This window comes from Podarcis melisellensis (genome assembly GCF_964234715.1).
Source record: "Podarcis melisellensis genome assembly, chromosome: 9".
NCBI classification, from domain to species: Eukaryota; Metazoa; Chordata; class Lepidosauria; order Squamata; family Lacertidae; genus Podarcis; species Podarcis melisellensis.
Window position 1 is genome coordinate 46,016,668 of NC_138541.1, and position 27,132 is coordinate 46,043,799.

The following is a 27,132-nucleotide window of genomic DNA, read 5'->3' on the forward strand; positions in this document are numbered from 1 at the left end:
CATGCCCCTCTACCTGTGCCACACCATTCATCATCCCTGCTTCACATAGTTCTTGAATAATATTTGCCTAGCTGGAATGTGCCCTTGAACTCTGATCGTGCTTCTTGCTTGCCTGGATGGACAACAGTGAGAGGAGTGTGTAGAAAACAGCCTGGCAAACAAGTGTGACCTTCGGAAAGCTGGCAAGAATCAAATGCAACCATCTGGCTGGGAAAGTCCATCCCCCTCCAGCTACCAGCTGCTGAACCAGCTGCTGTGGACCCTCCAGATGTTGTTGCTACGCAACCCTCATCAGCCTCAGTCAGCATAACCAAAGGTCAGGGAAGAAGGGAGTTGGAGTTCAGTATCTTTCAGTGAGCCACAGATTCCCCAATCCTGCCACAGACTGTAGGGACAGAGGTAAAAATGTAAAGGTAAAGGGACCCCTGACCATTAGGTCCAATCGTGACCAACTCTGGGGTCATCTCGCTTTATTGGCCAAGGGATCCAGTGTACAGCTTCCGGGTCATGTGGCCAGCATGACTAAGCTGCTTCTGGCGAACCAGAGCAGCACACGGAAATGCCGTTTACCTATTTATTTACTTGCACTTTTTTTTGACGTGCTTTCGAACTGCTGGGTGGGCAGGAGCAGGGACCGAGCAATGGGAGCTCACCCCGTCGCAGGGATTCAAACCGCTGACCGGCAAGTCCTAGGCTCTGTGGTTTAACCCACAGCGCCACCTGCATCCCAGGGACAGAGGTAAAGGCTGGCAGTTGGGGCAGCTAATTCTACATCTCTCTCCAGGAGTAGAACTGTGTTTGCAAGATGTGTTGCTACTTGTGTATTAAGCCGCTTTCTAGGATCAGGTTCATCAGAGGATATTAGGACAGCCTACCCCAACCTGCTGGCCTCCAGGTGTTTTAGACTACAACATCCATCAGCACCAGCCATCACAGCCCTTCTGTCTGAGATTGGTAGGAGTTGCAATCCAAAACATCAGCAGGCCACCAGGTTGGCAAAAGCTGCACTCGAACAACAAATTACTATTTACCTGCAGTATATCCTCTATTGTAGAGTGATCTTCCATTTTGCTTTTGCTCCTGCTGGCCCCTGATTTGAATGGAGATAGACCACCTTGGCTATATACTCAAGTTCTTTGGGTTTGTTGGGCTGCAGCTGGAGACTGATTCCCAAACTCACCACAGGATGGGACCTGCTTGTTGCTGTCCTGGTGCAGCAATCTTGTTGTACAAACATTGCTATGATTTTGTGTCACTGCAAAGGCCCATGAGCAGGGTGTGTAGCCTTCCCCCTGTCCACCCTCAGCCTGTTCTGATCAAATTCCTTTTCACCTCCACCCTTGTTGAAGCGTCAACATTAGTATAGAAGCCAACTCCTAGGGGCCAAGGTCCCTTCACCCCCCATAAAATATTTGAGGAGGCTGCCCACACAAGCTGATGGGCATTGCCATTCAAATGGTGTGTGTGTGTGTGTGTGTGTGTGTACTGTGTGTACTGGGGTTAGAACTGCAGAGGCTTCCATGGTATTAGGATGGGAACCAATGAGGTCAGGTCTCCAGTACTGTACTGCTGTACTCACTTGATATGGCCATGCTGTAAGATCTGGACTCCTTCCATCTAAATTCAGGTGTCAATTTATGAATAAATCCTATTTCTTAAAGCTATGACAGCCTCCATCACATATTGATTCTCAAAGGAACACAGACCCTTGGTGAGCACCTGGAACCGACTGAAATCTTGCCACAGCTCAGCAGAGATTGGGAGTGACAATCCTTGTAACCATGTTTTCCCCTTATATTGCTACAAATTAAAGCTGTGGGGGGGGGGAGCGGAGGTTGAACATGGAGAGACATAGACTACAGCCCTTTCAAATTGCTGCCTGTAGAAATAAAGTTAAATGGCTATAGTAGTTTCTGTATGTGTTTTTAAATAGAACTGAGCAGAACTATATCCATAAGATATCTGTTGCTATCGGGACTGAGAATTTAATCAAAACACCTCTCCTTCTCTTTTCAAAACATCACACCCTAAAAATAAGTGGTACATGTATTATTCCTACCGGATCGTGAACAAAATGGATCTGACAACTTTTCCTGAGTGCCTCTTCAATAGTCACTTAATGGAAACATTGGAACGGAGAAGTCTGTTTAGAGTTCTTTCCTTCACTTGCCTCTGAACAAAACCTTAATGGTGTGTTTACGGCCTTGAGCTATGCTGCCTGTGAAGAAAAGAAATCATGGGTGGGTGGGTGGGGTGGAGGGAGAAGCTGGAAAACTCTAGGAAACACGTTTCTGCCGGTGAGGCCTCTGGAGCTGCCCATGTGCGTCCCACATTGTGCCTTGCACAGGCTTTGATGTTTCTCCCCCCCCATCCCCACACGTAAAACATACCTCATGGCCATCTTCCTCCCAAATAGGTGATCTGAAAACTCCCACTGATTTCGGGGGATGGGGACAGCAGGATTGCCTCTGAATACGTTATACACCAGAGATGTGTGTATGTACTTTTAAATCCGGCATGCTTATTCAGAAACAAGTTCCGCTGCCTTTCTGTGGGGCTTCTGTTTAGGATTATTGCTGCCTCAGTGTATATTCAGACTCTTTTCTTCATTGCCAAATATCTCTTAAGATGCTGCCACCATGCGAGCTAAGAAGAGTTGGTTTCAATTGTCCACTAATGAATTAATTGCATTTCTATCTCACCTTTTTCTCCAAGGATCTCAAGGTAGTGTGCATGGTTCTTCCCACTCCTCGTGTAATTTCCACAACAACCCTGTGAGGTAGGTCAGGTTGAAGGTCACCCAGTGAGTTTCATGGTCAAGCGGGGATTTGAACCCTCGTCTTCCAGGTCCTAGTCTGTCATGACACCACACTACTTTCTGAAGGAGCGTCTCCACCCCCATCATTCAGCCTGGACACTGAGGTCCAGCTCCGAGGGCCTTCTGGTGGTTCCCTTGCTCCAAGAAATGAGGTTACAGGGAATCAGGCAGAGGGCCTTCTCAGTAGTGGTGCCCACCCTGTGGAAAGCCCTCCCATCAGATGTCAAGGAAATAAACAACTATCTGACTTTTAGAAGACATCTGAAGGCAACCATGTTTAGGAAATATTTTAGTGTTTGATGTTTTATCGTGTTTTTTTATATTCTGTTGGGAGCCGATGGGCAGGGTATAAATATATTATTATTATTATTAGTCATCACCCTAATTGTTATAGGTAAGGACTGCAGCCTTAATACTTACTTTTCCCATTCCCCTTGGAAGGAAGTATGGAGAACAGGAAGGGAACAACCAAAATGTATAAGAGAGAACTGTAGAAAATAGGAACATTGAAAGCTGCCTTATACTGCGAGGGACCTTCAGGCTATCTAGCTTCCTGTTGTCTACACTGACCGGTAGCAGCTCTTCAGAGTTTCAGGCAAGTGCATTCCCAACCCTATTTGGAGATGCTGGGGATGGAACCTGGGACTTTTTACCTGCAAAGCAAAAATCCTACTGCATTAGCCATGACCCATATCCATCCGGCAGCTTCTTGAGAAATGCTGCTGCTTGATGTGCTTCCCTTCCAACAAGCTTCCCTTTGAAAACTTAAGCCACTGAGGTCTGTACATGAGAGATGTGCACAGATGTCACCATAAGTGCAGATGGCAGTTTCATGAATAGGAGTTCGGGGAGGGGTTGCAGGTGTGGGGAAACCAGACAGGTGATATGCATTGGGTGAGGACATCTCCATCATCTCCATCATCTCTCTAGTGTGTACAGCAGTGTGCAATGCAACTTGAAATGTGAGGGAGGTGGAAATCAGCCTCATTGCAGTTTAAGCTGCTAATGTCTACATAAGGGACACGGGTGGCACTGTGGGTTAAAACACTGAGCCTCTTGGGCTTGCTGATCAGAAGGTTGGCGGTTCGAATCCCCGCGACGAGGTGAGGTCCCTGCTCCTGCCAACCTAGCAGTTCGAAGCACGTCAAAGTGCAAGTAGATAAATAGGTACTGCTCTGGCAGGAAGGTAAACGGCATTTCCGTGCGCTGCTCTGGTTTGCCAGAAGCAGCTTAGTCATGCTGGCCACATGACCCGGAAGCTGTACGCCGGCTCCCTAGGCCAATAAAGTGAGATGAGCGCCGCAACCCCAGAGTCGGCCACGACTGGACCTAATGGTCAGGGGTCCCTTTACCTTTAATGTCTACATAGCCTAGCAGAGTAGTCTTCCACCCTTCCTTCTACCCTGCCATCTCAAACACAGCAAGGTACAAGGCTAAGACACTAGAGCTTTCTTCCTATTCCCCACCTCCCTTGGATTTGCAGCCTTAATTGTCTGCATTTTCCCCAAAATCAATGTGTTCTTTTGAAAGAATATAAATTAATCAAAAGAACCGCACAGATATTGCTCGTATGCACATTAAAATAAATATGCAACCCTCTACAAAAAGGAAGATGCACAGATACGTGTGTGTGTGTGTGTGTGTGTTTGTAAAATACAGAGTCTGCTTTTGCCCATTTATAGTCATTCTCAGTCATATTGGGATTTCTGGCTCAAGCCTGCAGTTAAATAAGACATAACATTCGAAATGTGATCCTCTGTGGGACTACTGTGGAATTATGAACAGGCTGTTCTCATTGCTATCTTTCCCTAATGAAGGGCAGGGGACCCCAGTGGTATCTGGCTATCCAGTATAGATTTCTCTTTGGGATACAACATTTGATGCCTTCCTGGAAAGCTTGTGAATAGCAAACACATTCCTCATTAGTTCACAGAGTTCTACAAATTCCAAAAATACAGTTTGTGTACTGATGACAATGCCACCCTTTCTCAAATAAGTTTAGAAACTCATCAGGCTTCTGGGAGGTGAGTGTTTGAGACAATTACGTTACATAATAAGAATGAATTGGTAGATAACAAAAGTTGATTGACAGCAAGTACTGAGTTAGGAGCCTTCTGTCAGTCTTCAGGGAACCTGTTAGAAAATATTTATTATTCTACCAGTTCTCCTACTACTAAATACTTCTTGAATTCCAATGAGATGCTACGTCAGGGCAGATGGTGTTGTTTGTATGGTAGTTGTGCTACCCTGCAGTATTTAGCATTTATATAGCACTTTCAAATGTCCACAGCATTTTGCATGACTTCTCTTGTTGTGATGCTTACAACACCCTGCAAAGTAGATCAGTGCTCTTATCCCCATATTGCAGATGGTGGACTGGGGTAGATAGAGAACGGGCTATCTCTTTTTCAATGCCTATCCTACCTTACTGCTGTCATGGAATGCAAGGGTTCTGAAGTGGCTTTCCATTCATGCACACTGACTAGGCCCATGCCATACCTTACTGGGTTCTACAAGGACAACACAGAGACTGAAGAAGAGAGAGCTGACAGGCAGTGCCACCTACTGGATGAGGTGTAAGAAGGGAGACTGCTGGGGGTGGTGGAAGGAAAACAGATTGGTAGGGCATTGCTCCATCTGCCCTAATGGACCAGGTTCCACTGCCACCAACCCTGACTGCAGCCCCTTGCACCTCCTGAAAGCCTCTCTGAAGGTCTCCAAGCATCTGGAGGGGGTTTTCAGGGCAGGAGGGAGCTGCTTCCAGGACATGGAAGCACAAATGCCCCATTCCATAAGCAAAATTAACTCCATGCTGCTTTAAATCCAAGTCCATCTTTCTATCCAGCTGTTCTCAAAGGTGATCATAGCATTGGCCCATTATATTTTCCCATCAACCCTGTGAGGGAGGTGGAGAAACCATGCTGACTGGGGGGGGGGAGAGGAACCAAAGGAAAGAAAAACTTACCATGCACCCCACTCCCATCTGATTTTTGGGAGTATTAAGTGATAGAAAGCTGTGATCTCATGCCCAAGCTGGCCAGATGATAAACAGAGAGAGAGAGAGGATGGAAGACCATGCAGGCTGAAGCAGCCAACTATCTTTATGGACTTGCTACATAATATCCCTGCCTAATTTATGACATGACTTTTCAAGCTGACACTGCCACCAAGTGCTCATCTGTAGGATGAAAGGAAAAATAAAAGAAATAAAAGAAACCACTTACAGTCAGAGTCTACTTTGCCACGTGCTTCATAGTTGGGCAGAGGGTTGGCAAAGACTTCAAGGTCACATACAAGTCCTTCTTACATTGAGGAAAGTTCTTTTTCAGATCCTACCTGATAGCCAAGTCCCGTGTGTCACGGTCTTACTGCGTTAAACGTGCCATGTTGTTGTAGGTATTGGATGGGGTTCAAATCATTTAAGTGTGGTTTTTCCAGAGGATGCTAGTCCATTAAAGTGAATGGGTAGTTTTCCCACCCCCACCTCCCTCCCTCCTAACTTACAAGCCCAAGGGTGGTGCTGCCTCCCAGCTTCCTCTTCCTTAGCCATAGCATTGTCCTTGTAGACCTTGGTGGGAAGTGGGGAGCAAGAGAGAGAAAACTAGAATATGTATGTATGTATGTATGTATGTATGTATCATTGGCTCTGACTCCGCCTACTGTTGGCCTCCCAACCTTCCACCCTACCAGCATGAAGTGCACCAGCCACCACTGAGGTTTTCTGACACCTACCCAGAAGGTAGGAATGATAAAAACAAATTCACAGTAAAATGCATGCAGTTTTAGAATTGGCAATCTCCTAAACTAGAGGTTCCCAAACTGTGGTCCACGAGCTTCATTCAGGCAGTCTGCAATGTGTCTGTGGATTTGTGGCTGAACATGGGAGATGTCATATGCATCACCTTAAATATTGCTTGGAGCTTCAGGGATTGAATTGGAGACCTTCTGCATGCAAGGCAGATGCTCTACCACTAAGCAATAGAGGAAGAAAGTCACAACAACTGTTGACTTCGCTTTGAACTCTCCAATGTAACCTTTTCATGGAGTTACATTTTCAGGGTTTGAACTTTGAACATTGCACCAATTCAGCTTAGGGTGGTCATGTGATAGCATCTGAGTCAGCCTGAAGAGGGAGTTCTCTGGAACCGAACAGCTGGCACACTCCTATGGCAACTTAAATTAGAGTTACCAGATGTCCCCGGTTCCCGGGGACAGTCCCCAGATTTGCAAATCTGTCCCTGAGAAATGTGGCAGCGGCAGTCTCAGCAGCCAACCTGGTAGCGCTATTGGCTCTGGCTGGCTTCAGGAGCTGCTCACTACTGCCGAAGGAGCAGAAGGGACGTACAGTGGTACCTCGGGTTAAGTACTTAATTCATTCCAGAGGTCTGTTCTTAACCTGAAATTGTTCTTAACCTGAAGCACCACTTTAGCTAATGAGGCCTCCTGCTGTTGCCGCGCCACCGGAGCACGATTTCTGTTCTCATCCTGATGCAAAGTTCTTAACCCGAGGCACTATTTCTGGGTTAGCAGAGTCTGTAACCTGAAGCGTATGTAACCCGAGGTACCACTGTACACTGGTATAGATCTCCTTCCCCCTTCCCCTTTCCCCCTTTGTTTTGACTGATTGGGTGGCTGTTGCCCAGGAGGGGCGCAAGGCGTGTGGTTTCTCTGCCAGGCAAGGTGCAAAGCCCTCCTTTTGCACCCTGTGAAACATAAATGCGCAGAGTTTTTTTAAAAAAACTGGGCAACAGCCACCCGCCTGTGACTCCCGTGACCCCCGATCAGTCAAAACAAAGAAGGAAGAGGGCAGGAGATCAGGGGAGGCTTGGGAGCAATGGGCACCATTGCCCAGTTTTTAAAAACTCTGCGCATTTATGTTTCACAGGGTACAAAAGAAGGGATTTGCACCTTTATACAATATGCAGGTGTGCTTGGGCACAGGGTCTTTTGCCTCACCATCCCCACTACTGACTCCCTGTTGCTACTTACGGTAGCTTCCAAAAAAAAAAAAAAATGTCCCCAGATTCATTGAAAAAAATATATCTGGTAACCATAACTTAAATGAGTTCAAGATCTGCTTTAGGGATGCCCAACTGGCTATGATTCTATGTTGCCCTTTAACTCCATATGCAAACAGTGAAACATTGGGTGGAAGACACTCAGATGCTATGGGTTCCAAATTAAATCTGTCAGGGAAGAGGAATCCCATCCCACAGCAACCCAGTGAGGGTTGAATATGGACATAGAATGCAGACTGGCTGCTGAAGGAGGTCAGGAGCAGAAAACCGGAGAGAAGGAGGGAGAAGTGGATGGAATTGTTGAAACTCTGAACAGAAGCACTCCACACTGAATTGCAATATTACAGAGGTCCACTTGTTCCTTCAAGTTCCGACGTTCAGGGTATGAGTGATGCTGCTGATGTAGCCAAAACAACACCACCAAGGCAGGAGGGAGGTACTGTCTGGATTTGGTGAACCCCAAGATTTGGAGAAGAATACAAAATCAGGGGAAACCCCCAAATGGGAGGGGAGGATCTTTCAGTTCTGTGGGTTTGCAGCCCAAACACAACTTTGCCAGCTCATCAAGAGCAGGGCCTTATCAACAGCCAATCCTGCACCGAGTTTGGCCTCCCTTCCTAAGCCTCTGCTGATTGGGAGGGGTTTACACAGGAGCCGAACTTTTGACAGGATTGGGCTCAGAGTCAGACCTTTCTCGTTCCTCCTGCCTTTCCCAGCAGCGACGCTCTTTCGCTTGGCTTCCGCATAAGAAGATCCACCCCCATCTCTCTCTCTCTCTCCCCCGGCCCCAATTCCCAACCGAACCGTGTCTTCTGGTATTTGGAGCAATTATGCGGTGTGTGTTTTCCCCCTTCCTATTGGGACGATCTGTCAACAGCTTCTGGAAGCAGCTTATTCATCTTCATTAGGGCTCCAGCGATATGTCATTCCGGAGAGGAGGGGAAGACGACGAAGCCAATTTGGCTGGGACGATCAGGGAGCGAGGTCACGCTGCGCACCGAGGACTCGGTGGGTGCGAGCAAGGCTGGAGCGTGGGCCCGGCCGGGGGAGTCACTGGGGTGTCAAAGGACCCGCCGCTCCCCCGGGGAATCGACGACCCCTCACCCCCCGCCCCGGGCTCTTCACATCCTCGTTAGCCATCGCGATCAGAGGCCGGCTGTGTGAAGGGCTGGCCTAGGACTCTTTGCAGAGGGAGTTTTAGGCTGCATTCCGAAGCAGGAAGAAATCCCGCTGGAATGAATGGGACGCATTCCAAGGAAATGCGCGCAAGACGGAGAGGAAGGGAGAAGCAGGATTCAGAGGGAAGGCAGAGCCAGGGCCGAAGGAGAGCCTCGACGGGACTGTGGAGGGGGACGTGCAAGGGCATCGACGTCGGATTTCATGGGAAGCTCTTCGCCCCCCGCCTCAAACACCCCCTGGAAGCCTAAACCAGTAGACTGGCTTCTGTTAAGACGGGTTCAGCACCTGGCAGAGAGCGAGACACCACAATTCTCTGCGTACATATTGTTAGCAAACAATTTTTTTAAAAAGAAAGCCATGTTAGGAGCCCCAGTGGCACAATGCGTCTGGCTGTTAACCAGAAGGTTAGTGGTTCGAGCCCAGCCAGGGACGGCTTGTGGGCAGGATTCTTGGGGTTGGACTAGATGACCCTCGGGGTCCCTTCTGTGGTTCTAAGTACACACAGAGAGTTCTTTGGCACTTTGCAAGATTAACATGTTTACTGTCACACCAGCTTATCTTGACCTAAAAAGACAGAGAAACACACACTCCCCGCGCGAAAAGCGGGATATGAAAAGCGATTACTGCAACCATAAACCAGTGATGAGGAATTTTTGGCCCTCCAGATGTTCCAGAACTACACCTCCCATCGTCCCTGACCATTGGCCATGCTTGCTGGGGTTCATGGGAGTTGTAGTTAAGCAGCATCTGGATGGCAAAGGTTCCCCACCCCTGCGGTCAAGAGAAGAACTCCCAACTGCAATATTTTATTGCAGTGTCCCAGTTGCTCCCTAAGTTCCCGATCCAATCCCGATGAGGGTCCTCTAGGCCAAGACACCGCTTGCCACAATCACCTGCCCTTTTGGCAGTCCTATACTCATTTTCCCGGAAAAACGCCCTTCCATTTGAGGGCGTGTAAAGGGTGCCACGATAAATCGGCTAGCCTTTAAGGGGCCGCATAACCACATAGCACATCTTGAAACAGTATATCAGGCTGTTAATTAAGGGCAAAGCCACAAGCATGGATTTGGGATTCTTAAATCATTTCTCATGTTATATGTTATATACCGCATAGATCACGGCGAAGACACACTTTCCTAACTCAATAAGGTTGCGAGTCCAAGCACATTTTCTGAGAAGTTCACTCAATGTGCCTTCCTTCTAGGAAAGGGCTTCCAAAAACACAGGATTTATTTAAGTGTCCATTATGTCCTGTTCACCTTATAGACCATTATCCTCTTCTTAAATCTCTTCCTCGCTCCGTTTTGGAAATTTCCATTCACTTTTGTCGGTTATTTATACCTCCATCTTAAGTCATAGTACTGATGCCAGAATTTGGCAAACCGCAGCTTCGCCATTAACACCTTTTTGCCGAGTCTTTCCCACTGATATTTGCCGACAGGGCGTTTCGAAGTGATTATTGCAGTCCATCCGATGTATTTCCCATTCAAATCGCTCTCTGGAGAGCCCCTAAGAACTCTGGAGTTGGCAAACTCGGCCCGGTTGGAGCCCAGCCCTGAACGCTGCCAAAAGTATGTTCTGCGCGCTCTTCTTGCTTTTCCAAAAGAAAGCGGTGGGTGGCGCTCGAGTTCCCCCGTATTATTAACCCGAGGGATGCTGTGCGCCACAGGCTGACTCAGGCTGGCTGGCACACGTCTCTAGGAGAGACCGAGGCAGAGAAATGGGCAGCTGGAATGTTTTTAGAATAACGTTTTTTATTTTTTAAAAAATGGCTGCTATTTAAAATGGTTAAAATGTCTCCCTAGACAGAATTAGGGATTCTAGGAAAGGCTATTTTTGGTCAACCAAAAAATGCTTATATTCCCAAACCGTTTGAAGAATCCCCGCGTAAAGGATTGGATTAGATCACATAAAACAGTTGGCGTTCCTGTAATATTCAAAGAATGGAGATTTTCCCTGATTTAGCAAGAGAAAGAAAGATCAAATCTGTTATGCTTCTGAAGCCAATTGTGTTTTTTTTTAAATCACATTCATAAACAGACATTTTAGCAGAATAAGATTGTGGGCGGACACATAAACCAGGGGATCGTATCTCTGAATGCTTCCCCCATTTATTGTTTCTTAAAAATATCGACCTATAGTAGAAAAGGCTGAGCTAAACTCTTTCACCCTATATGGTAGATTGCAAGACTCAAGCCTAAGGCATGCGCTACCCCAGCAACAGAAAGAATGGGAAATGAGGTGGTTGCATAACAATGTCACTTCTGACAACAGATGAGGGGCATTTAAATATATCCCTGCAGGTAGAAAAGTAATGCATCAGGGAGTGCTTTGGATCAGAGAATGTTGCACTATCTCACAGCCAGACAAGGCTCCTGACCAAATATTCATTTACCAAGGAATCATACCCATACACTTATATACGCAGGCTCCCGTTCCTTATATTGCGCTTGTGCACGTCTGTAAAGGTGTGCGCAAAGTAAAGTGCCCCCCCCCTTTCAAAGTCAAGGACGACCAAATCGATTTTCGGAGACAGTCAAATACAATTATCCCCGCGCTATGGGACACAAGGCAACGCTGCGCTGGAATTAACCTCCTTTCAAGATTCTCTAACGATCACACGATTCATTTGCTCCCTTAATCCTAATAACCTTGCCAGCATCAGTCTCAATAACAGACTCCATTGAATAAGCCAACATCTGAATACATTTATGAGCTTGCTGAGATAACATTGCTCGGCCCCTTGTACTGTCCATTACAGACAGCCTGCGAAAGTGTTCAGACGGACTGGGAGACAGAAACGGAAAGCGCCATTCCACACGGGCTGATAGAACACCGGGAGAGTGACAAGAAAGCGACACCCTGGTCCATTTCTCTCGTCTTTGCTAGTAGAATTGGGTATCCGTCCTTTGCTCTGGTTGAGTTCGCTTCTCCACGAGGCAGGAGAAGGGACTGTCCCAGAGCAAAACGCCTGCCCGCCGCATCTGAGCAAAAGCCCAGGCCGTGCAAGAAATGGGAAAGATTCCAAACCCTTTCTTGGGCAACGTTCACGGACAGGTTTCTCTTTGCTAAGATACCACCAAGCAATCAGAGACTCAAAACCGAAAGGCTTATATTATATTAGGTTAGAAGGGGAGGAAGGAAAGTTGTTTCACGCCAACGTGAACTTCGGAGACTCTTTTTGTTCGACTATTCGGGACTAGCCTAACAGAGGACGGGAAACTGTGCAGCCAAGCCCCGCGATCAGACTAAACTGGGGCAGGATGGAGTCCAGAGGCCAGTGGCATCTTTCCCCATTTTATCACGGATAATATATGTCCAGAGGCTGAGTCCTAGATCAAATCGAGCTCTGAGGATATTAAGGCACGCCTTGCGTGGAGGACATCCTTAAGCCGAAGAACAAACAGCACTAGACACCCCCTTTTTTTGAAAGTATTAGTCAGGGACAATACTGTCCCCCCTAACTCAAGTAAATAAATAGAATTACAGTGGTGCCTCGGGTTACAGACACTTCGGGTTACAGACTCCGCTAACCCAGAAATAGTACCTCGGGTTAAGAACTTTGCTTCAGGATGAGAACAGAAATCGTGCTCTGGCACCGCGGCGGCAGCGGGAGGCCCCATTAGCTAAAGTGGTGCTTCAGGTTAAGAACAGTTTCAGGTTAAGAACGGACCTCCGGAACGAATTAAGTACTTAACCCAAGGTACCACTGTACTTAACTAACTGACCAACTGCGTCACAGATAACGAGGTTCTGCCACCTCCCAACATAAAGCCTGCCCCCCCCCCCAAATCCTGGCTTCGCCCATTGTATGAGTCCCCTTGGACAAAAGGCTCCACGTTTAGAGCGGGGGTGGCCTGTCCCCACTCTGACCACAGCTCCATTAATAAGCCCGGCTCTTTCCTTTCATCCATGATGTTTTGGGAGTACACTGATGTCAAACAAGCGGTGTATAAGATCGAAATGTCAAACTGCAATTACAGCTTTGAATGTGCTGCCCTTTCTCGGTTTCCTCACCTGCCACTGTGAGGAGCGGGGAATCTGTTTTATACCACGTGGTTTCTCCTTCTTCCATCTAGTCCAGAGTTAGCCACCGTGGTGGCTTCCAGATATGGCTAGACTACAGTTTCCATTAGCCCCAACCAACGTAGCCATTGATCATCAGGGAAGATAGGAGCTGTAGTCCACATTGACTGCGGCTGCGGCTAATGTGAATTATGGTTCAATCCCATCAACCGTTGGCTACCCCGATCTAACCGAACATTGCCTTTTCAGTCTTCTCCAAACTGGTGCCGGGCAGATGTTTTGGGCTACAACTCTTTATCAAGCCCCAGCTTGATGGGTCTATATTCTGACTAGTCCTCCCGAGTCTGCTACTTGATCTTTTTTTAACCCTAAATATGCCACTAAGGGAACTTGCACGTGTTTGCCCATTGAGCTAAAGGCCCGGTTCTTCCACCTGAATATTCCCGTGGTGATTGACTGGGCAATAGTCGGTGCTGCAAGCGAATAACCTCATGGTAGGATCTGACCAAGGCCACCCATGGAAACCTGTGGCAGAGAGGCAGGAGGCCTGCGCTCCAGATGTCCTGCGATATCAGACACATTCCAGAAACCGACACCACCCATAGCCTCCCTCGGCTTGGAGCACACAACAAACAGCTGCTGTTTGCACGTTGTAAGCCACCGTTTCCTTACAGGCAATGTATACAGTTTTCTGTAATACACCCTCCCTTTTTTATCAGTGAGATATTGCAGGGATGGCTCGCAGCTCCTCCAGACGTCCCTCTCTTTCTGCACTTACAGCCAATTAAAATAAAGAGAGCAACCCACGCCAGGATGGATTAGATCCAAGGCTGAACAAAATCTCTGGTCTTAACCAACTGTCTCTCATATATTTGCAAAGAATATATTTGCAAAGAAACAACAACAACACTGCTCAAGAATTAAAATACAGGCACGTTTACTCAGAAGTTTCATTGAGTCCCATTAGCTGTTCCAAGGACCACTTTAAAAATCACAAAACGGTAAACTCCCTTTCCAGTATTACAGGAATCTTCTCCAAGTTCGATGTTAACAACAGGAAGTTGAGGGGAAAGAAGAAAAGAGTCGAATAAAAGATGCGTTAGTTTAGACGACGTAGCGGAAGCTCCGTCTCTTGCTTGTTAAGCTGGCGTCAGGATGGCGATTTCTGTTAGTTGCAAATCACTGTTTGTCCCAAAGCAAAGCATCCTGGCCGTGAAGCATTCTGGGAGCAGGGAAGGCTGTGGCCTCTCTCTCCCTCTGAAAACATCAACGCCAGCAGTTATTGGAATCGGTCTTTGGTAGGAATCGGAAGTCTCAAGTAGCTTGAAAGTCAGAATATGGGAGGGTGGGTGGAACCAGAATGAGAAAGAAATATCAGAATGCGGTGTATATGTGTGTCAGAATGAAACACACAAACACACACACACATACACGAGGAAAGGTGGCAGTCTTTGCTGTTAGAAGAGCTGGAGGTTTATTTTAGATGAAGCAGAACACATCAAAGCCAAATTCGGTAGTATTGCCTAGTGGTCGGGAAAGGCATGTCCCTACGCCTTCAGACACAGCGCTAGCCCTAGCTAGTACGTGGCCTTTAGGATTCGGCTCCTGCACAGCTAAACTCTGGGTATCCTCAAAAACGCAGACGGGTTGTTAATGTCAGAAAGAAGAAAAATAATTTCCACTTGCTTTGGTGCAGCCAGTGATCTTCTGCACTGGGAAGAAACAAAACTAACCGGTCTGCTAAGAATGTCGTTGAATCACCCAGACTATCGTGCGCTGCGGAAGCGGCTTCAATCATGACCCCCTAGGAGCAACCATTAGAAAAAATATACTTAAGCCACACACACACACCAGTTTTGTGTAACAGACAAAATGAGAGTCTTCCGCAGGATAGCTGTATTTGACTGTTGCAAGGAGATCTCGTGGCACCTTAAAGACAGAGAATGAGGCAAAGTTTTGCGAAAGGTAGCTACAGTATTCTCATACGTATCCTGTTCGGTACTGTTGTTGTTTTTAACCGACTAAGGTCCACCCAGCCCTTTTGCATTTTTATTTTGCGTCTCTCTTTTTTTGCTTTCTGCGGATCAGAGGACGCTCCGTCCTGCGCATAGCCGATCCATTTCATCTCAACTGCATTCCTCGGATTGAATAGGATTCTCAGTCCTGCTGCAAATCCACACACAACCCCCCCTGAGTTGCAATTGCACAGCCAGAACTTTAAACCCACCGACCGAAGCCAATGACTGGAGTAGCAGTCAAGCCTAAGGCGCCTTCTTTGGCGCTACATCCAACTGAAATGAAGGAGAATGTGTTGAGAATTCCAGCGATGCCCACATGATGCCAATCCTATGTGTGGGCAGCAGTTTAACAAGGTTGCCGAATGGGCCTCTGTTGGTCCTGATTCTGCGTTGTTGCATTATATTTTAAGTACAATCCTCCTCATGCCTGCTCCGAAGCAAGTCTCAGAGTATCCAATGGAACACACACACATAAAGTGAACATGTGGAGGACTGATGCCTTAATAGTGGTGTTTTAGATAGATAGATAGATAGATAGATAGATAGATAGATAGATAGATAGATAGATGATAGACAGATAGATGATAGATAGATGATAGATAGATAGATAGATAGATAGATAGATAGATATAGATATATACACACACATGCTTCTATGTCGTATTGAGAAGGGAAAAACAAAGAAACGAGAAGCTCAGAAAATGCAGTTTAGGCTGCAGTTGTATACCCAATTGTATACCCAATTGTATCATGGGGAAGTAAGCCCCATTGAACTCAATGGGAGTTACATCTGAGACAGAGGAATGTGTTGCTGACCTTATTGTGTAAGGCCATAGTCCGAAACAGGCTTCCTGGGAACGTACTCCCTTGGCTTTTCTGGCGGTTTCCTCAGAGTAATCCTATTCAGAAATGGATTGCAACCCTATAGCATCTTTGATATGTTGCCATTGATAACAAGGAGGTTATTTCCTAGATTTGACTGAAATCTTTAAAGTCTTGAAGGAATCCCATTTATTTCTGAGCAAACGCCTTGAGGATCACTGCATCCCTGTCTTCGGATGTATAATGGCATACTTCTTGAATATGGCAATCTGGTTTAGCTGATGGACCAGTTAATCATTTATCTTACTTACAATTGGGGGGGGGGGGTGTCTCTGCGCCAGCGATATAACTAAAATCCGTGGACTATTATGGAGGCACTCTTTGGAAACTGTCAGTGTCTCAATTATAAAATGCTTCCTTTGAAGAGTTTTATAACACATAAAAATTTGCTCTGGGCAGAACATTAACATATCAAGTCTCACGCCAAGAGTGAATTTTATGGATATGATTATTTATTTACATTTAAGGGAGGCGGGAGTTCGACCTCATTCTTTCAATCCTTTCTCAATGTTGTTCATACTTTTATCAACTTTTTAAAATTTTATTTTAAAATAAATAATTCTTATCATTCTTCTGCATTCATTTCAACCCACAACAAACCCTGGCCTTTAACACCTGACAGATTTATTTTAGGACACACACAATTCTCTTGAGTATAGCCTGTTTTAACTGTTTATAATAATGTATTTTAAAGTCATTGGAATTCCTCCTCGCTTTTTACCTGGGGGAGGTAAGAAATCTAATTATTAATTTTATTAAGAATAACTATTCTTCATCTTTCAGCGTGCTGCATAAAACGTCTCTATATTTTTTTATTAAAGGGTGGTGTAAATTTTATTTTAAAAATCATTTTGTAATAATTTGTTATGAATGCAAATAAAATGGTAGTATGTCTGCCGTTGATTCCTTCTTCCCTTCTACATACCTGACGATTCCTTTGTATGAAGTCTTCCCACTAAAAAAAGATGTGGCGGGACTTCCAAAACCCCAGACTAACAGGGCTCCAGCACCTATGCAGAAGATCTATGTTGTGTATGCAGACATTTCAGAATCTTAACCGGACACGGGGCGAAAAAAACACGAAGAATTAGAAGAAAAGAGGAAAGGGGGGATGTTATAGTCAATGAGGACAGCGCTGAATATTTAAAATGTGTCATTAGGCCTTTTTAATGTATTTTAAATGATTACGAAAGTAATTAGATTACATAGGCTGTGCATTAGCGGTCGCTGATAGTGGTGAACTTGAGAAACAACTTAGACCACACCACAAAACAGGGATGAATGCCTGAGCCATACATAGGCCATCACTCATCATAAATCCCGAGTGCCCGAAATGCATGGTTTTAAAATTGAAGGCAAGTGGTTTTTACATTGAATCTTAAACAGGATTTAGCGAAAGAGTATAACTCATAGACATAAGCACAAAAACAGAAAGATTGAATCGGGATCCCAAGTACCTCTTAAAAAAAGAAAAGAAAAAATCATGAGGAACCATCGTCTCCATGGCAGCTCAGTCTAGAATGTAATATCAGAATTATTGCGTCCTATTTCCCAGGATGTGAGTTTTCGAATTGGGCATTATCGTTTCCTTCAACAAGCTGGAACGAACAGTTGATTAAATAATTAACTTTTTTTTTCAACCAGCTGCCAGCTGTTTTATTAAAAACAAGTCAACAAATAAAAACTCCCATCGATTCACTGAACTAGAGGGGAAAAGGCGGTTGGCATTGAATTAAAAATGCTTTGTCCTGAATGAATGGTTTCAAATACGTGGGATATTTTTTATGTTGTCCAGAGCCTTTCCTGCATCCCTCACATCCGGTAAGAATAAAGCCCCCGCCCAGAGAATCGGAGCTAGAGGATTCATCTGTCTGCTGCTGGCTGCAACTCCCAAGTTACTGGGAAGCAAAAATCTCATTGGATCCACATCAGTGCTCTGCACACAGTTAAGATCACCCGGAGCGGCCCAGTTAAGTTTTACAACACTTTAACCACGAAAAGGTGGATTTCTTCTCCATTATTACATTTCAGGTTTATGGTCGGCAGGAGCAGGTATTCTACACGCCTTTTAAAATCAAGATGGCAAAACATAAAAGTCTCCAGCCTCCGGGACTGGGCAAAGCCTTCGAAGGAAGAGCCGGAGGATCCTCGAAACGCCGGAGTAATGAGCCAGCCGCGAGTAGGAAGCCATGCGGGGAAACCTTAAAAGAAGACGTCATCTGCTCCAATGTAGTCCACGGAAGATCAGGTTATAATGCTGCAATAGGTCTGCAGTAATGGGCATGGATGGACTGCAGGACTATTTTAAAGTGGTGTCAGCCTGCCTACTTGGGAGTCTCAGTTCTGTTAACCTAACACTGGCATGTGTTAGATTAACAGAAAACAATGGGGATGTTTAGGGGGGGGGACATAAGCTGCAGCTTATTTTAAAACCTTTTTTGTTTTAAGCAATACACTTCCAAACAGGCTGCAGAACAACTCCTCAGATATATACCAGAAGAATATGTTTAGCTCACCTCATGGCCTGCGTGCTTAACACAGATTAAGTGCCCAGGAGAAGCCACAATGTGACCGCGGTTTCTACCTTCTTCTTGAGTTAGATTGCCGCGGTGGTGGAACAGTTGTAAGAATCCTGTTGTTGGCTTTTGTCTGCTGACTTTACCATTAGGCAGTTAAATAATTAACTCTTATTTAAGTCAATATTATAGTCTTAGCGCGGGGTAGCATTCGGATTTCCTGCCTCGGGCCGAAAAGACATCTTGATCCTTTTCTGGTTGTTGATTACTGAAATGTTTGGCGTTGGCAGCATCCGGTGAAGTTTAATTCCAGTCCTCGGGTTTGTCTGTTGACTGAGGCGGCCTCCGTCTCCTGAACTTGAAAGCAGTGCTTTGAAAAGCAGCGACCCTATGCATGCTTCTTTGAAAGCAAACGCCGCTGAACAAAGTGAAACTTGCTTTCTAGCAAACGTATTTGGAATTGGCCTGAATCATTACCCTTGTGTTGGGTCCCATGCTGTGATTGTGCCAGGAAGGGAGAGGGAAAATGAAGAAGCATCTGAATGACATTGCTATTGGGAAACTGAGTTTTTCCAGGAAGGGTTCGATAATCTGCCATAAACGAGGAGGGAAAAGGGAAGTGGGTGTAGTACAATGGGGCGGGGGGGAGAGCACACACCCACACATCAAGAAAACTGAATTATTACAATGATAGCAATGCGCCACTGAAAGAAAACAATTAAGGAGTTTTTGCAGATTTTCGATCGTGCTCTTCTGTAAAGCAGGGTGCGTGTGGATGGCCCGATCCGAATCAAGTGGCAGTCGATTCCACAGGAACTAGCAACCCTCTCGGCATCCTCTTCGCTTCAAAGCTCGGCCCATGAGTTGAGTGATTGCGGGTCGCAGTTACGAAACGGACGAGAGCCCATCCTGAAGGAGAATAACTCCGGTAGCCCGAGCAGACGCCTCTCTTCAGACCTCGCCTCTGCGTCGCGAGCGTTTCCCATACAAGTTCTTCATATTTCACAAGTTTCTGACATTCCTAACTCCAGTGGAAATGCTTTCAAGAACACTTCCAGGAGGGGCGGAAGGAGAGCGGGGGTAGTTGGGGAGAGAGGTCTGTAAATGCGCAGCCCCTTGAACTACATAGCATTTTATGGGCACTCAAAACCATCGAAATTGCCCATAAGGCTCCTCGATTTGTCTGTATACAGTCATGATATAGAATAACGACGCATTTAATGTTTCAAATCGCCGGCGGAGTAAACCAATTCTCAGGTGTAAACGATTACAAAACGCCTTAATAGCCGTCGCCGTTACATGCAATTTACCGCACTCCCCTAACTCCACCCTCTTTGTTCCTTGTTCGCAAAGTTGTGATTTACAGACCCGCTCGAGCGCCAGGGTGGTGGCGCTTTGATTCCAGCATTAAGACTGAGCCAGTAATTCCCTAACTAGCCTAGACAAGGAGAGGGAGAGGATCTGGCTGGGAAACGATTGCAACAACGAGTCCCCAAACCTAGAGGTTCTTCTCAAGGAACTGCTGCAATTTCTGGTTTCGAAAGAAATAAAATTCAGTTCTTGACTCGGTGGTTGCTCTTTTTATTTTCTTGGGCATTGCGACAGACGAAGCACAGCAACCAAAAATAGAAGCCTGGCGCACTTAAACCGAAGTGCCTGCATTCTAGCAGACTTCCAAATAACAGCTGAATTTTGCACACGTCTATTGAAAAACGACATTGCAATCCTAACCAATAATAGTGGTTTTCTGGACAGAGCTGTTGTATCAGTCCCACTGATTATTCAGAGCAAGAAGTTTCCAAGGAAGTTTCCTTAGGATCCAAAACCTTTCTAACCAATGGGATTTATTCCCAAATTTGTGAGGTGCAATGCTAGTTCAGCTCACTTCAGCATGGGGGACGGGGGACGGGCATGAATCCTTGTCCTTCGGCTTAACAGGGCTGTGGATCGGTTGTTTACTAAGAGCAAATTAGCGGTCAGATGCTTGTACTGCTATTCAGATCTCCATACTTTGCTTTCCTTAATTCTACAAAGCCCATTGTAGAATTTATTCCAGACTCTGTATTTCAAATGAAATAGAATTTCAGTGCATTTACTTGGAGGTGCCCCCGGGATCTGCTTTCAAGTCAGTCTGTTTGTCTCAGCCTTAGTGACTTTAAAAATTGCACTTGCGTTTCTAGTGGAAATTTCGTTTTAACTCAAATGAGGAACTTGGTATTGTCGCATGACACTCCCAAAGACCTCCTGCCTTGATTTGGGCTCTGGTTAGGCATATTATAATCAATGAAAAGTTTTTAGTGATTCATTTCCTCTTCTTTTTTTTTAAAGCAAGCTAAGGGAACACCATTTCAAACAAAACTAGGGATGAATTTGAGGGCAGCTTTAAGAGGCCATGTTAGTAAATTTGTATCAACTAAACTGTTATAGGGATTTGCTCCACTACCTACCATGTCTTTAACTGATCAATAGATTAATCAACCACTTCACATTAAAGTTTTCTCAGTCTTTAAGTGCAGTTCTGAGGATAGGGCAATCTGAACAGTAGATAATTGGAACTGAAGATGACTTTGTAGTTGCTACAAATAGTAACCTGCTTGCTTATAAGATAATTTAAATTTAAATAAATTGACCTTCACTTGGAAGAAAAGGGTGTGTTTTTTAAGGAAAAATCGGCATGTGAGCACCATTAAATGATGGGCCACCTTTTTTCAACTGAAATTCATTCGATTTGGCTACAATGGGGGTACTTGGGAGAAAATCCCATTGAACTTGGCTTTTTTATGAAAATCTTTCTCTGGCACACAACCTGGGAGTCAGTCCATCTGAAATCATCCCGAATAGCAAAGAGTAGCTTGTGCCCACTTAAAGGCCGACGGATTTATTGTGGGATGAACTTTCGTGGATTAGAACCCACCTCACCTGGTAATATGCAAGGTGCGTTGTACACACACACACTTGTATGGGGGGTTGGGATGGTGAAGAGTGGAGCCAACGTAATCTTAGAGGTATAGCAGATCTGTGTACAGGACAAGAACAAAACATCTCATTCATAAAATCCACTCTATTCTGTTGGGTACCCATCAAAACCTGAGGCAGCAAACATTACCCTGTCCCAGCCTCGGTTGATTGGAAAGACCCAAGGCAGCTCCAGAGTAACTAAACAGCGTAAGCACAGCGAAAGGATGATTTCTACAATCTTTCCATTGGAAGGATATTGGTACTAACCTTAATAACCATCGCCGGCTCCTGGCCTAAATGCCATGCGTTTTGATTGAGCTGGGAGTCCTAGGGGATTTCACAGGGCCTTACTTGCAAGTAAACGAGTTTTGGATCTCAACCTGCCGAATCTGTACTATCAGCTACTATAATATAGTAGTAATATAGTAGTAATATTATTACTACTTCAATTTGCACAACACTTTCAAGCAAGCCAATCCATGTGAAGTCTCTATCTATCTGCATTCATTTTAAAGGCAATTTGATCTCAGTGCTAGGAATGCTTACTCAGAAGTAAGTCCAAGTGCTTTCCAAAGCGCTTTCCCTCAAGTACAGAAATGGGAGAAAACTGTGCACGCAGGATTGCAGCCTCACAGCATATTGATGTTTCCTCAAAACTAAGTATGGCAATCCTACGCACATTAATTTTGGTCCCATTGAAAAGAATGGAAAGTTACGTCTGAGCAACCCTAATCAATTCTGGGCAATGATGGGCACTTAAGATTCCCCACCGCCAATTTGGTAATCACCACTATTAGGGATGCTAATTTGAATGAAATATTGGGGGGGGGCAGGTAAGCTCCGCTTCGCATAACGGATCATGCATGCACACCATTTGAATGGCAATGCCAACCAACATTTTGGGGACGGGGCGGTAGCCTCCTCAAATATTTTGTGGGGGGAGGGGACCTCGGTCCCTAGGATACTGTTGGCTCCTAAACTCATTATAATCCTATATGAAAAAGAAGCGTATCGGCTAACAACAACAACGACAATTTTTTCCTTCGCGCGCACGATAAATTATAGTCACCTTGTCAAACCAGTGGGAAATCTACATCACTCTGTATCCTCAAAAAGTTACAGAGGTGGTGGGAGAAACGATGTAAGATTTTAGATCTCTCTGGAAATGGGAGATCGCTCAGGCCAGCTAGTTTCTGTGTATGTGACAGAGCGCGCTCGCTGTGACGTGGATTGGGGAGCGAGTGGCGGGAGCGGGCCTGGCGATTGTTTACTGTTCTCCTCGCCGCCGCCTCCGAGCGCGCCCTGCAGGCTCCTCGGTCCGGGGGACTTTGATGGGAGCGCGACTGGACGATGAGCAGAGTCTCCCTTTCTCTGGCACGCCGGCCGGAGCCACTTGGGAGGTCCTGCCCAACTAAGGCAGCCACCGCTAACAACTCCCAACAGGAGACTTCGTGGACCAGCCCAGGGTCACAATTAAAAACAAGCGCTTAAAAGAAAAGAAGAGAGACCTATCAAAGGCTGTGGGGGCAAGGGGAGCGAGGAGTCTGGAAAGAAAAAGCCACTTCCATTCATCAGAGGCCAGGAAGGCCGGAGCCCGCTCCCCTCCCCCTGTCCTACCCCCCCACCCCGGTTTAGTTGGAGCCTTTGCCAAGGCTGTTTGTTTATTTGTTTGCACCAGGGGCGTCTTCAAGCTGGGGCCATTTAAGCAGAAGACTAGCTTGAGAGCAAGTCCTCCTGAATCCCGCGAGGCTGCAGGCGAAGAGGGTGGGTCAGTTGTGATGGGAAGAAACTCTCCAGCATTCGGGAGTGCGGCGAGGACTGTCAAAACACATTCGCAAGAGGAAGAGAGAGGCATTGCAGAGACAGCCCCAGCCTCACCCCAGGGACCCGCTAATAGGAGTGGGCGAAGGGTTGTCTGAAGCACCCACCGGCTCCTCTGCCTGAGTACAAAACCCTTTTTGTTATTTTCCAAAATTCCCTCTGGAACCTGCTTGCAAATAAGGCGCCAGTCCTCTTGCTTCGTAGAAAGTCCTATTGAACTTAATGGGGCTGACTTTTGATGAGCCATCTCTGACCTATAGATTTGCGCTGCAAGTGTTGTGTCACCACAAAACCATACAAAGCTAAGCCACGATCAGTCACCGGTTCTTACTCTCTAACTGCCTTATACTAAAAGTCAAGGATTCCCCTGTAATTGGTGGGATTGCCTTGCACCTAACAGGAGCTTCTAAGGAAACGTACTGATAATAATAAAAATAATGATAATTTTACTATTTATACCCTGCCCATCTGGCTGGGGGTTGCCCCAGCCACTCTGGGCGGCTTCCAACAAATATAAAAACACAATAAAACATCAAACATAGAAAAACAAAGAATATATATCTTGTGCCTTGCAGCTGTGCAAACCCGATCCGAAACACCGGGAAGGCTAAGAATCCTATGTAGACTTATTTTTTATTAAGTCCCATTCAGCTCAATGCGACTTACTTCCGTGTTAACATGCACAGGCGGATAAGGATAATAATAATTTATTATTTATACCCCGCCCATCTGGCAGGATTCCAGCCTAATCCTTTGTACGTTTACTCAGAAGTAAGCCTCGTTTCCAGGTTACTGTGCACATGATTACTAAAGCCTAATAGATGCTTCAAGACCCACCGGCTTTCGGGTCCAGCCAGATAAACTGCGTAGACTCCTGCACAGTCCACAATCTAGGGGAATCAATGGGATCTTGCTTGGATCTGAGCTGAATTCAGTCCCCATTAAAGCCACGAACCTGATCCAAGAACATCTCACTGGGCCGGTTTGTAGTTTGGGCTGTAATTATATGTAATGATTCTAGATTTCAGGTAGGTAGCCGTGTTGGGCTGACGCAGTCGAATTTTTTTTAAAAAATAAGATTAAAAAATTGTCCAGTAGCACCTTATAGACTGACTACGTTTGTTCCGGTATAAGCTTTCGTGTGCATGTATCTGAAAAAGTGTGCATGCACATGGAAGCTTATACTAGAACAAACTTAGTTGGTCTATAAGGTGCTACTGGACAATCTTTTAAATTTTTTATTTTTATATGCAATAATATTACACATGGTTTTATGAACTAAGGAAGGCATTTGTTGTGGCCGTATTTTACCTACAGGAACAATGACAAATGATAAAACAAGCCACATCTTTTTGAAGATTGGATCCCTTCCGTCGCTAAAATCAAGCCATGACACCGGCCGGTGATTTGCACTGACTATTCCGATTTATTTTGTTTCACGTCCATGCGATCATAGAGAAGAAACAAAGCGACGCATCTGTCCATCGGGACCTCGCCATGCTTGGATCGACCCTCATGTGAAGGAGCAAAGACGCTTTGTTTCCAGATTACTCCGGTTTAAGAGCCGAGGGACCAAGTGGTGACGACCGCTCCCTTGAAAGAGAGCACGAACGAAAACGCCTGGGCGATCCTGCAGTGTAAACCCTAAGAAGCTTCCTCATCGCCTCTTTCCATTTCCCCCCATATTAAAAAGAGTATCTAGGAACCAGGAATTAGAAAGCTCCCGTATTGGAACGGTAAGAGACTGATAACAACTCCCTACCAAAGATGCGATTAATAGGGTGATCCTGAAATTACCCACAAGTAAGTCGCACGGGCTAGACCTTTCTGCTTAGGAAGTGTGCTTAAGGGGGGTGGGGGGTGGGGACGGGACAAATCCAGGCTCAAATAAGCCTCATTGAACATAGTGGGAACTAACGTGATACAAAAGGGTGACGTTGCAGGGAACCAGGAACCAAGGAATGACCATCCATTGGATTTTCCCTCCAGATATAATGTTCCGAGGATCGGGGTGCAAGCATATATATAAAGTCGCCACTTACTTGGAAAGAGTGGCAAAACCTCCATTCATTTTAGTGGAACTGGATTGCAACGCATATTGCTAAGGGCATTTATTACATAAATAAATGGAACTTTTTCTTTTTCTTTTACTTATTCCAATCAACAATAAGTGCCAGCTTTAAAACTGAAGATATCCTGGGAGACTGGCAACTCTATTTAAAAGGAAGAAAAGTTCAATAGGGTTTCATTAGTAAAATCTGTTTCCCAGTAAAGCCAACAGCCAAACCTTTGTCACTCTGAATGAATCTGATCGCTCGCCAGAATTATAACACTAGCCCTTTACTTTCTCAAGGCAAGGATGGGCTCTTCCAAAACACTGTCTTCGAAGCAAACAGGTATGATCTGGGTATCAAGATACTGCGTGTATATGACACACAGGGTTGCGTGAACACACGAACCCAACAGCTTTCTGATCCCAAACCCGGTTTAAGCGCCTCTCATTGGCGTTTGATTGTTCAGAAAACCTAAGCATGCCAATTTAGAAGACAACCCCGTCTAAATCAGTGGGATTCACTTGAGAGTAATCAGCCATAGCCAGGATCCTTCCACTATAGAAGCCTGACTCTCCACACTCACCGTCTGCATCTTCAAGTGGTCTTTGAACCACGCGAGTAAACCCTAACATCCTGAGGACTACATCCTTGGGCCAGTTTAGCAATGCAAGCAGAAATCAATTTACAACCCGGTCACTAACTTTTGCTAACTTGGAGGTGAAGCTGCGTGGCTCTGGAAGGCACTAAGGGCAGCAATCCTATGAATACTTTACTTGGGAGGCAGCCTCAGAGAAGGCAGCAGGACTTCTGAATAAACATGGGATTGTGCTAGACAGCGATTTAAGACGCTTTTTAAATTGGGAGGCGGATCCTGCCGTAAAACAAACCCGAGTCATAACTAAATATTCGGCTCAATTATTTTTGGAGCTCGTCGAGGGCGCAACAGCAGGGGCGGAGAAATCGACCTATCCGGACTGCTGGTGCCGACACCTCAGTTTCTCAGGGTGTGGAATGAGGGATCGGGCCCCGCATTCAATCCAGATTACCAGCTCTGCTGCCTGCCTATCTCAAGAACCTGCAAGTTAAAGAGTAGTGTATGTGTTTGTTTGTTTGTTTGTTTGTTTGTTTGTTTGTGTGTGTTTGTGTGTGTGTGTCCGGGTCCGGGTCCGCGCGCGCGCCTTCCCTGGGATAACTGAGCGCTCCTAACCACCCAACCCCCTCTCCTAGCCTTGCGCGGGAAGAGGCCCTCGCTCCGGAGCAGGAGATCACAGAGAAACGCCGAGCCCCAGGGACTACTCCCTTTCTTGGCTGCCAAATATGCTCAAGGCCAGGCCCTTTCGGCCTCTCCAGGGCTCGGTGGCGCTGCGGGAGGGGGCTGCGCAGAGCTCCAGAGGGGCCAAGGGAGGGAGTCTGGTCCTAGTGGTCTGCCGACACCGCTTTCGTGTAAACGCGTGCCAACAGGACGAGGACTCTCCCCCCCCCTTCCCAGCGTCTCCCCAAGGGCCCAGTTGCTAGTTACCTGAATTCCCTTCCCGGTGCGTTTCAGCGGCGTCGATCTCTCGGCGTCGTTTGGGGGAAAGAGGCTGAGACGAGGAAGGAGAACTCAGACGGCGGGTTGTTCTGGGGGAGCAGAGGGGTTAGGAGGGCGGGGAGAAAGTCCCTAAACTGGAGCCCTGAAAGACGGCCTGGACTTTCCCCGCCGGAGCTGACGAAGTGGGGCTGCAGCAGCAGGATCTGGGGAAGGTTTCTCCCTGGTTGGGGAGGACGTCGGTGGAAGAAGGGAGGGCGGAGGGCGGAAGGACGGGAGGTTTCGCCTGAGAAACTTAATCTGCCCTACAGTAG

General features: G+C 46.2%; 1 long non-coding RNA gene across 1 annotated transcript; it reads right to left on the reverse strand.

The window, feature by feature from the left end:
• Positions 1-1,867: 1,867 nt before the first annotated feature.
• Positions 1,868-27,116, reverse strand: LOC309378236. The gene is made up of 3 exons (XR_014171903.1): positions 26,810-27,116; positions 2,703-2,956; positions 1,868-2,218 (listed from the first exon to the last, which is right to left on the reverse strand). It is a non-coding gene; the product is annotated as an uncharacterized lncRNA (long non-coding RNA).
• Positions 27,117-27,132: the final 16 nt, after the last annotated feature.